Genomic DNA, 12,313 nt, shown 5'->3' with positions numbered 1-12,313 from the left:
CCCTGGAGCTAAGGTGGCACGTATCAGAAATGTTTTACTTAGAAACTCATGTCTTGTATTGTGTGCGCATTCTCAGATTGGGATTTGGTAGAAATGCTAAACACACAGATGCCAATTAGGAAACTAAAATCCAGTCATTACTCAGAGATTAAATATTTCAACACACTGTCTCAAGCTATAATTAAAGGCAGTGAGCTTCGTTACTGGGAGAACAAAAACACAGAGAGGCAGACGACTATTTTTGGAATTGTTCTTATCTTCAGTATAATCTATTTTGCATTTTTTCTCGTTGTTTACAGTATTTTCCAGCCTTACACATTAATCTAAATAAAATATAAAATGATGTGTTTGTGAAATGACGTAGGGAAGCAGGCAGAAGAGGTGATAAGTACAAGAGAGAGGGAGAGACCTCTTCTCAAAAAAAAAATAAATAAATAATTAAAATCCATAGTATAGGCATCACATTTTGTAGGGGGTGGGGCAGGCAGTACCAGGGACTGCACTCAGGGGCACTCAACCACTGAGCCACATCCCCAGACCTATTTTGTATTTTATTTAGAGACAGGGAGTTGCTTAGGACGTCGCTAGGTTGCTGAGGCTGGCTTTGAATTTGTGATCCTCCTTTGATGGGATTATGGGTATATGCCACTGTGCCTGCCCTTGGCATTACATTTTAAGTGGAACCATAGTTTAATTTTACCCTTAATTTTCTTTTTGTATTTTTCATATCTTCCGATTCAAATTACAGTTTTAAAAGTTTAAAGTACACAGACAGCATGTACATGTCTTAAGCATATACTAATGCAATTCACTATTTTTTTGAGTTAACTCTTTTTTAAAAAAACCTTTATTTCTATTTATTTTTATAAGGTGCTGAGGATAGAACCCAGTGCCTCACACATGCTAGGCAAGCACTCTACCATTGAGCCACAACCCCAGGTGGCAATTCACTACTAATATCAAATTTTCACTTATTTTATAATGACTATGTACATATATGACTTTATATATACATACATATTTATACATATATACATAATAGGCATTTATAAAAATAAATATTAAAAATATAAAAATAAAAATTATAAAATAATTGAAACTTTGACATTTATATATAAATATATATCAAAATCTGCAGATGCTTGAGTCTCTTACATAGAATGGTGTAGTATTTGCAAGTAGCCTACCACCTGCAAACATCTTCTTACATACTTTAAATCACCTCTAAATTACTTAAAATACCTAATACAACATTCATGCTATGTAAATTGTTGTTATGCTACATTGTTAAGGAATGATGGCAAGAAAAAAAAAATATCTGTACATGACCACTACAGCTGTGGAGGCAGAATCCATGGATATGGAGAAAAAATATTTGTTGAGGAAATAGTTAATACTACTTCCTTTGCCAGACACAGTGGCATACAACTATAATGCCAGCTACTTGGGAGGCTGAGGAAGGAAGATGCAAGTTCAAGGCCAGGCTAATCAACTTTGTAAGGTGTCTCAAAATAAAATAAAAAACATCTGGGGATGTAGCTCAGTAGTAGAGCACTTGCTTAGCATGTGTGAGCCCCTATGTTTAATCCCAAGTACAACTATATAAATAAATACATAAATAAAGTTCTATTTCCCAGTACTAAAACATTTGGTCAACTATCCTCTTAAGATTTCATTTGTCTGTTTTTATATTGCTGGTTTGGCTTCATCTAAACACGTTCTTTTTTCTTTTTTCTTTTTTTGGTATTTGGAATTAAACCTAGGGCCTCAACCACTGAGCCACAGCCCCAGCCCTTTTTTATATTTTATTGAGCGACAGGTCCTTACTAAATTGGCTTTGAACCTGTGATAATCCTGCCTCTGCCTCCTGAGCTGTTGGGATTACAGACTTGCACCACTGCGCCCAGTGTAAGCACATTCTTAATGGCTTTTGTTTTGGTACTGGTACATGGGTGCTTTACTACAAAGCTATAGCCCAGTCCTTTTTTATTTTGAAATAGGACCTCGGTAAGTTGCCCACGCTGGCCTCAAACTTTCTGAGGCTGGCCTCAAACTTGTGATCTTCTGGCCTTAGCCTCCGAATCACTGGGATTCTAGGTGTGTGCTACCACACCTGTCCGTTTAATGGCTTTTTTAAAAAAATGAAACATGTTAGGTAAAGTACTTAAAAGCACTCTATGTGTGTGTGACTCTGGAAATTAACAGGACTAATATTTTGAAAGAGCTGAATATATATATATATATATATATATATATATATATATATATATATATTGTTGATGGACCTTTATTTTCTTTGTATGTGGTGCTGAGAATCAAACCCAGTGACTCGCACATGCTAGGCAAGCGCTCTACCACTGAGCCACAACCCCAGCTCTCACTATGTTTTAATTTTATTTGTTTATTTTTGGTGGTGCTGGGGACCAAACCCAGGGCCTCCCTCATGTTAGACAAGGGTTCTACCAGTGAGCTTACCCCCTACCCCAATCTTGCTATATTTTTAATGCCTAAACTGGCATGATAACAGCACAGGTGTTCCAGAGACAGTGTCAGGAAACACCATACACTTCAATAACCCCTTATGCTGATTATAGAGAATGGGGCAGGTGAGTTGAGGTTTGGCAGGAAGCTGTACTTAACACAACTAAGACTCATCCCGGTTAATTATGCTTTCTGACAACAAGCATGATGGGAACTCATATCGCAGATAATATTAACTAATCCATAGATAATAACACAGATGCTTGCCCAAATACTTTCAAACTTATCTGTATCTGGGAGGAATATTCTTTTACTTGAGATACTTTACAAACAAACAAACAAACAAACAAAAAAAGAAGTTTTTTCCATCTCAGTATTCTTCTAAATTTCATTGTTTTAGGTGACTGAAATAGAATATAGCCAGCTGTATATCCTTAATTAAGGATTAAGTGGGCTGAACTTCAATGATCTGAGAAATTTGATTATAGTCCAGATATTAGGTGAAAGTCAATAAGTACTGTTCTTTTTGTCAGGTGTGATATTAACATTAAGGTGTAATAACATGTATATATATATATATATTTTTTTTTTTTAAATTTCTTTCTTTTTTTTTAAAGAGAGAGTGAGAGAATTTTTTTAAAATATTTATTTATTTATTTATTTTTAGTTTTCCGCGGACACAACATCTTTGTTTGTATGTGGTGCTGAGGATGGAACCCGGGCCACACGCATGCCAGGCGAGCGCGCTACAGCTTGAGCTATATCCCCAGCCCAACATGTATATTTTTAAAGGATATATACTGAAATATATCTAGGATTAACAAAAACAATTCAGAGAGAAAAAGAGACAGTGTAATAAACTCTTGATAATTTTTTTTGGGGGGGTTCAGGGATTGAACTCAGGGGTACTTGACCACTGACCCACACTTCAAGCCCTATTTTATATTTTTTATTTAGAGACAGTATCTCACTGAACTGCTTAGCATGTTGCTTTTACTGAGGCTGGCTTCTGAGCCTCTGGGATTATAGGTGTGTGCCACAGCACTAGGCTCTCTTGATAATTTTTAAATCTGGAATGAGTATGTGCAGGCTTGTTGTTCTATTATGCCTTTTTTTCAAAGTGTTGGGGAATAAGCCTAGGGGCTCTCTATCACTAAGCTACATCTTAAACACCCCCCACCCGCCCTTATTTTTTCTTTCCTTTTTTTTTTTTTTTGGTACCAAGGATTAAAACCAGGGGCACTTAACCACTGAACTACACCCCAGCCTTTTTTTTTTTTTTTTTGAGACAGGGTCTCACTAAGTTGCCCAGGCTGACCATGAACTTCCATTCTCCTGCCTCAGCTTTTGAGTTGCTGGAATTACAAGCACGTTCCACCAGTTGCCTTATTATCCTATATTTATATAAGTTTAAAATTTTTACATAGTAAAAAGTTTGTAAAAAACCTTGAATTCTAGTAATTGGTTTAATAGTTTGCTTTTTTCACCTGAAGAACATGAATTTTTATTTTATTTATTTTTTTTTTGAGGTACTAGGGATCAAAAATTGGGCCCTGCAGATGCTAGACAAACGTTTATTCACTGAGCTGCACCCCCAGCCCCAGAGCATGAATTTGATGGTGAGAATGCTGCTATATTTGGGCCTGTCTGCTGAAAAGAGTGTTTCTCTAGCTTATTAGTTGTCAAACTTGAGCTGCATTGGAGTCACCTGGAAGGCTGGTGTTTGCTAGGTCCTATCCCCAGAATTTCTGATTTAATAGATCAGGTCAGGTGCCCAAGAATGTGTACTTCTAACAACCTCGGTTGATTCTGATGTGGTCCAGTTATCATACTAAGAATTACTGTTCCAGCTATACCATCTCTTCCAAACCATCCTGCCTCATTTTTTTGCAAACAGTTCCATTCCTTTATTAAATTTTATATCAAGCATGAACTTTATCTGTTCATATGGCCCAATTTCTTATTTTACTTTTTTTATTCTGTGATATACTGAGAGTCAAAATCTTGCAAATTGATACTTACAATTTTTCACTGTTGGATCCTGATCTACCCAGCTTTCCAATTTTTTTCTTCCCTTATTCCTCTGACTTCAGCCATATCAAAATATCTGCCCTCTAAGTCAGGTACGGTGGCACACAACTGTAATCCCAGTGACTCCAGCAGGATTGCAAGTTCAAGGCCAACCTCAGCAATTTAACAAGACCCTGCCCCATAATTTAAAAAGTCGGGTGGGGTGTAGGGTGTGTGTGTGCTAGGGATGTAGCTCAGTGATAGAGCACCCCTGGAGTCAATCCCCAGTACACCAGTACCAGAAAAAAAAATCTGTCATCTAGACAAGTCATACATATTCCCACCTCAGTACCTTTGTCCATGCGTCATCCCCTAGTGGAATGCATTTGTGTGCGTGCACACACACCACACACTCAGAGTAGTCAAGGTCCATCCAAATCCCTCCTTCTCCATAAAGTCCTCCTTGGCCACTAACATCCATGATGATTCCCCACCACCACCATGAGGTCCTCTCATTTTACATTAATTATACTCTGTCCTGTAATAACTTTTACATTATTATTCATCTTATTATGCTTTTTACTTCAAGGGCTAAGTTCCTTGATGTCAGGGACTATGCTTTAAACAGAACTTCTTTGCATAGTCCACAATAGGCAATTTCATTTTCCTGAGAATAGAAGGGAAATACTTTTTTTCTAAAGTAAATAATGGGAGGTAGGAGGCTGGGGATGCAGTTCAGTTGTAGAGCACTTGCCCGGTATGCACAAGCCCTGGATGCAGTCCCCAGTACTACAATAAACAAATAAATAAATAAAGCGAACAATGGGGATGGAACCCATTGTTCTGTATATTTAGAAGCATGAGAGGTGAATAGAATCCTAATATCTACTTACCTCCAAGCAGTGCTATGAGAATAATTAATGTTTATGCAGGTCTTTGAGATCTTCAGATGAAAGAGTTCAGAATTGTTATGATGATTCCTATGACTCTTTCAAAGCCTCCAACCAAATATCAGAGCAGCTGTCAGATTTTCTCAGACTGAGAAGAGTCCTGGGTTAAGAGGTGACCTCCCAACCCTCCTGGAGATGTTCAGGGAACCCACACTTTAAAACAGAGTTGCAGATGGTAAAAATAGGAACAAAACAAACTCTTGACTCCCTGAGCAAAAGTGAAACCAAGATACTTCCTGGAGTCCTCTGGCGGGAAGTCCCTGGACTCTAGGACTAGCTGGCTGTGCCTTCTCCTCTGCTGGCCTCACTCAGGGCTTTCAGATGTCAGGACCTGCACTGCACTCACCTGGACCAGGAACTTCATGCTTCAGTTATTGCAGCTCAAAGTGATTTTTGATCTGAGTCTACAGATTTGGGCCTGAGGTCTACTCTTCATGATATCTCTCTCACTCCCTCAGAATAACTCAGTGATCTCTTTTTTGGGGTTTGTGTGTGTGGTGGTACTGGGGATTGAACTCAGGGACACTAGACCACTGAGCCACATCCCCAACCCTAGTTTATATTTTATTTAGAGACAGGGTCTCATTTAGTTGCTTAGCGCCTCACCATTGTAGAGGCTGGTTTTGAATTCTCAATCCTCTTGTCTCAGCCTCCTAAACTGCTGGGATTACAGGCATGTGCCACTGAGCCCAGTTCAAGTGATCTTGTGATTACCAGTTGAAAATTTATTGCAACACAAGTTACAGAATATTTAAGCTTAAATCTAAACTAGTTTCCATTTTCTTTGATACCAAATTTCTTTTTCTTTTTCTTTTCTTCCTGCTTACTGGTTTGGGTTGACTTGGATTGGTACCACTTTAACAATAATTCATTAACAATAAAAAATGTCTTCTCTGAGTCTAAAGCTATGACTACTTACGTTACAAAGAAAGAAAAGAATTCCAATACTTTTTCAGGCCCAGGCAGACTTGGGTACAGTTATAATTAAGCAGTAAATCACAAGATGCTGTTAGAGCATGCCTCAGATGGGTTGACAAAAGTTGAATGTCCTCACCTGCCAGCACAAAATAAAAAAATTTAAAAAGAAAAAGAAAAGTCAGCCAAGCTTACCCAGATGGGGCTTATACCTAGTACAATCATAAAGCCACTCCTGATTTCTATTTCCAGGAATGAAAAACCCAGAGGACAAAGATCCAGGGTAACATTACACACCAAATGCTAATTCCCTCCTTAGCAGATCAGGTCAAACCATTCCTGGTTTGCAACGGGCAACTTTGGTTTGGCCAATGTGTGAGATTAGACATCCCCAGGCTTTGACCAGGAGGATAAGAAAGTCTGCAATTCAACTGTAACAGCAACAATAAAATCACATAAAAGGACTCCATTCTTCCAGACCCTAAACTAGAAGTTATTCTTTTTTTGGCGACGGTTTTTGTGGTTTTGATTTAAGCACAAATAAAATGAACTTTTCTTTCTTTCTCTCTTTCTTTCTTTCTTTCTTTCTTTCTGACTGGCATTGGGATTGGTGACTGATGGCCAGCTGGACTGATCTTTCTGCAATGGCTTGTGGTTCTTGGAGGAAACGTGAGCAAACACAGTACAGTAAGATTTATTTCACATCAGCAGCCCTTCAAGCCCCTATATATGTGGACCACGGGCTTCCAGAAGGCACTGGGCAGCTTATGCTTTGTTTTCCTTTTCTTTTTCTTCTCCTTCTTCTTTTTCCTTTTGGTACTGGGGACACTTAACTACTGAGCCATATTCCCCGCCATTTTTATTTTGAGACAGAGTCTAAATTGCTTATGACTCTGCTAAAGTGCTGAGGCTGACCTCACGCTTGTCATCCTTCAGCTCCTGCCTTCCAAGTCACTGGGATTACAGGCTCACCCCATCGCACCCCACCTGGCATGCACTTTGTTTTCTTATTGCTCCCATAACCCATAATGGGCATCATCAAGATCTGGTCCTAGAATTTTCTCTGCACTTCGTTGTCAGTACCTCTAGGTTTCTACCAGTTATGTTTAATTTTGATATATGAGTCTGATTGGTGCCAGATGAACTTCTTGGTCCTCTTTTTTATAATCTGGGGCTTCATGGGAAGTCTGAGGGCCGCCATGATGCCACGCAAGGATGGCTGCCATCTCTGCAGGCAGCACCAAGGAAGCGAGAGAGAGTGAATCTACCATCAATTAACCAAGTGCTCTGTCCTCAGAGCACCTTGCTAAGGCTTCTGAGGCTCATTGTTGGCATTGGTCCTGCCCAGGGATATTGATGTGGGTAGCCCTTGATTCCTAACTCAGGCTTCAGTAAAACAAGAAAACAAGTACAGGAGGAGGCCCTGATTCTCAGTCTCTAGCTGCCTTTTCAGAATATGCTTCTATGAAGAAAGAGGTCTGTCTCCTGGACAAATACATATGAATGATAGCTTGATGATTCCGCCTCCCCAAACACCTCTCCCAGCACACATGGTGTGAGGCTCAGCTTTGTTAGGGACCAGTAAGCAGGAAGAGGGGGTGCACTGAACCAGAGGCAAAATAGCATTTATAGTAAGTTGTAATTAAATCATATTGCTACAGTCAGGCATGGTAGCACGTGCCTGGGATCCCAGTGACTCAGGAGGCTGAGGCAGAGGATCACAAGTTCAAAGCCAGCCTCAGCAACTTATTGAGCCCTAAGCAACTTAGTGAGACCCTGTTTCAAAATAAAAAAACAAAGGGCTGGTGATGTGGCTCAGTGGTCAAGCACCCCTGGGTTCAATCTCTGGTACAAAAAAATGAATATATGTATATATATATATATATATATATATACACACACACACACACATATACACACATATGTATATATGCGTGTCTATAGACATATATATGTATGTGTGTGTGTGTGTGTGTGTATATATATATATATATATATATATATATATATAGAGAGAGAGAGAGAGAGAGAGAGAGAGAGAGAGAATGCTGCAGTTTTGATTTTGAATGTCCCCCAAAGAAAGTGGGGCTTAGTGGAAGGAAGTTAGGCCACTGGGGGCATCCACTTTTTTTTTTACAAAAATTCCCAGCCCATGGGCTGGGGATGTGGCTCAAGCGGTAGTGCGCTTGCCTGGCATGCATGCGGCCTGGGTTCGATCCTCAGCACCACATACAAACAAAGATGTTGTGTCCGCCGAAAACTAAAATAAATAAATAAATAAATATTAAAAAAAATTCCTAGCCCTTTTTATTTTGAAAACACAGTCTCACTAAGCAACTTAGGTCCTCACTAAGTTCCTGAGGCTGGCTTCAAACTTGCAATCCTCTTGCCTCAGCCTCCTGAGTCATTTGAAATTACAGGCATGTGTCATCACACTTGGATACTGGGGGAATGCTCTTGAAATGGATTTTGGGGTCCCAGCCACTTCCTGTCTCTCTCTTTGCTTTCTAGTCAGCATGAGGTGAACAGGCCTCCTCCTCCCCATGCTCCTGCCAAAGATCCACAGCAACAGGGCCCAGCAACCCAGGATTGAAATGTCTGAAACCATGAACCAAAATAAACCTTTCCTCCTTATAAGTTGATTTTCTACCACTGTCCCAGTGGTAGAAAGCTAACACAGATACATTAAATTCAAGCAAGTCATGGGCTTAAAAGCCTTTTTTGTGATTTGAACTAGGACCCCAAACACCACTGGTAACATTTTTTTTGTAAGAAAAGGCTTCCTGCTGGGTACAGTGGCGCCTATCATCCCAGCAACTTAGGAAGTTGAGGCAGGAAGATCACAGGTTCAAGGTTAGCCTTGGCAATTTAGTGAGACACTATCTCAAAATAAAAAATTAAAAAATGCACTGGGGATGTAGCTTAGTGGTAAAGCACCCCTGGGTTTTATCCCCAGTACTTAAAAAGGTGGGGGAGGGGCAGAAATTTTAAAAAATACTTCTCAAGGTGTGCACATCTGGCTTATTACTTTTGGAACACAAATCTCTCAGTAAGTTGCTGCCTGAGTGTCCTGATCATAGGATCTAAGGCCTTCCTTCAGAATGCTCTAAGGTAAAAGGGATCTGAGGCTTTCTCATGACTCCATTGCTCACGGTCCATAACATGTTCTCTAAGCCCCTGAACATCCTGCATCATCAGCATCGCCTGGGAACTTGTCAGAAATGCAGTTTCTCAGGACTTATTCCAGACTTACAAAATCAGAAACTCTGGGGTTGGCAATCTTTTCACAACCTACTGCATGGCACTAAAATTTGAGAACCACTGGTCTGTCAAGAAAATATTTATACATGGAGAAAGTTGGGGGAGACGGGGCATTATTGTCTGCCTTGAGTGTGCTAAATATTTATGTGATTTGTCATATTTGTTCCTTCTTTGCCAACCAGTTTTTGCATGTGAATAGCATAAATCACCTCATTTTGTCCTCTTCAAGAAGAACCACCTGACAATGTATAGTGCACACTCTCTACCTGCCTTTTATCTCAGGCTGGAGACGAGATTCTGCTCAGAGAAAGGCTCTCCTTTAAGAACAAGGCCTCTCAGTCCTGAAGGTCACCAGGCAAGGGGCTTTCCCATACAAATCAGAGCAGCCTGGACAAGCTGAGGTAAGCAATATGAAGGATTGGCCACTACCTGACAGGAAGGAAATGTGCTCATGTGACTCAGGGGTCCCGCCTGGTCCTCCTGGGGAACCTGACAGCTTGGGAAATACCTGGCAGGCCAGTCCACATATGGTCAGGAGAGCTGTGGGCTGGGGCCTGCAAAGCAAGGACAAACACTCTCAATAATCTTTCATGAGCTGGTATCAGAATAAATAAATGGAAAGGCAGGGTGTGCCCAAAGGGCCTTAACCCTTCCAGAGAAAGTTGTATGTGAAGACTGCTCACAGAAATATGTGTTTAGTATAAGTGGGTGGCTGCTAATGGCTTGAATATGGCTTTTCCCCTCTGAAACTCATGTTAGAATTTAATCCCCGTTATGAGATATTAGGATGTGGGACCAGGTAGAATCTTTCAGAGGCGATCAGGGCTCTGTCTTCTTGAATGGATTAATTCATTCTTGCAACTAGTGGATTAAGAAGTTACCTTGCGAGTAGGTCTGCTATGAAAACCAATGTGGTTAGGTCTCTTGAGTGCTCCCTGTCTTTTACCACGTGATGCTCATGCTGTCTCAGGATTCCACCAGCAAGCAGGCCATCATCAGATGCAGCCCTTGACCTTGGACTAGAACCATGAGCCAAAATAAACCTCTTTTTAAAATAAGTTACCTAGCGCCAGGTATTTTGTTATAGCAATCCATAACAGACTAACACAGTGACATCTTACCATTTGCCTATACAAACTTGACTGGGAGTTCTCGAGGAAAGAGCAGTCCACTTCATTTAATAGTATATTGCTAAATGTCAACCACATTGTTAAGTGTAGCTGTAATGCGTTTGTTTGAGCTGCTAAATCAGATTCCATTGTAGGCAAAAAACAATGTGTCCTTCTATTCTCCTCTAGATAGGCTTTTTTTTAAATATTATTTTTTGGCAGACACAACATCTTTGTTTGTATGTGGTGCTGAGGATCGAACCCGGGCCGCAAGCATGCCAGGCGAGCGCGCTACTGCTTGAGCCACATCCCCAGCCCTCTAGATAGGCTTTTGAGTTTTCTTTTTTCTTTCTAATTTTTTTTCCCATGCCAGGGATGAAACCTGGGGCCTTGCAAATGCTAGGCAAGCACTCTCTCACTAAGCTATACCCTCAGCTCTAGGTTGTTCTTGTTACTGTGAACAGGAGACAGAATGCTTGTAAAATAAGATCAGAAGGGAACAATTTATCTCCCAACCCTGGTTTTTGGTTTTAATTTTTTTCTGGTACTGGGGATTGAACCCAGGGGAACTTTACCACTGAGCTACACCCCCAGTCCTTTTTATTTTGAGACAGGGTCTTGCTAAATTGCTGATTGCCTCAGACTTGCGATCCTCCTGTTTCAGTCATCTGAGTCACCGGGATTACAGGCATGAGTCACTGCACCCAGCAAATTTACCTTATTGATAACAAAACCTATTATGAAATAAAGTAATTAAGACAATGTGGTACTGGCACAGTGACAGACAAGCTGACCAATGAAACAAGATGCAATGGTATAGTACTTTGGAATATGTCAGAGAGTGGCATTTAAGATTAGTGGGTAAAGTAGACATAGTAGCACATGCCTGTAATCCCCATGACTCAAGAGGCTGAGGCAGGAGGATCACAAGATTGAGGCCAGCCTCAGAAATTTAATGAGACCATATCTTAAATAAATAAATAAATAAATAAAGCATCAGGGATGTGGTTCAGTGGTAGAGAGGCCCTGAGTTCAATTCTTTGCACCACCAAAACAAAGTAAAACAAAAGAAAACTGAACCCCTACTTCAAACTATAAAGTTCATACTAAATGAATAAGACCTTAATTATCAAAAAACATAAAAATTCTCATTAGAAAATGTAGGTGAGTCATTTGGACCTCAGAGTCAAAAACACTTCTTAAATAAGGCATGGGAAAAAAAAGCACCTTACTAGAAATACTGATAAATTTGACTATATTAAAAAATAAGGCTAGCCAGGCACAGTAGCAGACCTGTAATCCCAGCAGCTCCGGAGGCTGAGACAGGAGGATTATGAATTCAAAGACAGCTCAGCAATTTAGTGAGACCCTGTCTCTAAATAAAATATTAAAAAGGACTGGGAATGTGGCTCAGAGGTTAATCCCCCCAGGGTACAAAAAAAGAAAATGTAAAAAAAAGAAAAAAAAAATATATATATATATATATGGAGCAAGGCACAGTATTACACACCTGAATTCCAGCTATTCCAGAGGTTGAAGCAAAAGACTCATGAATTTGAGGCCAGATTCAGCAACTTTACTAGACCT

The 12,313-nt window shown here is 40.1% G+C and overlaps 1 protein-coding gene across 11 annotated transcripts in view; it reads right to left on the bottom strand.

Moving 5' to 3' along the window:
* Positions 1-5,671, bottom strand: part of LOC124075842 (splicing factor, proline- and glutamine-rich-like) — a 38,107-nt gene extending 32,436 nt beyond the window's left edge. For all 11 annotated transcript variants that reach the window (XR_009224638.1, XR_009224641.1, XR_009224640.1 and 8 more), the window contains exon 1: positions 5,385-5,671. The gene's annotated coding sequence lies outside the window, so the exon portion shown is untranslated. The remainder of the gene's footprint in view (positions 1-5,384) is intronic.
* Positions 5,672-12,313: the final 6,642 nt, after the last annotated feature.

This window comes from Marmota monax, unplaced genomic scaffold (assembly GCF_021218885.2).
Source record: "Marmota monax isolate L192 unplaced genomic scaffold, Marmota_monax_Labrador192_F-V1.1 WCK01_AAM20220418_F8-fsc00153, whole genome shotgun sequence".
NCBI lineage: Eukaryota > Metazoa > Chordata > Mammalia > Rodentia > Sciuridae > Marmota > Marmota monax.
This window is presented reverse-complemented; position numbering and strand designations above follow the sequence as displayed.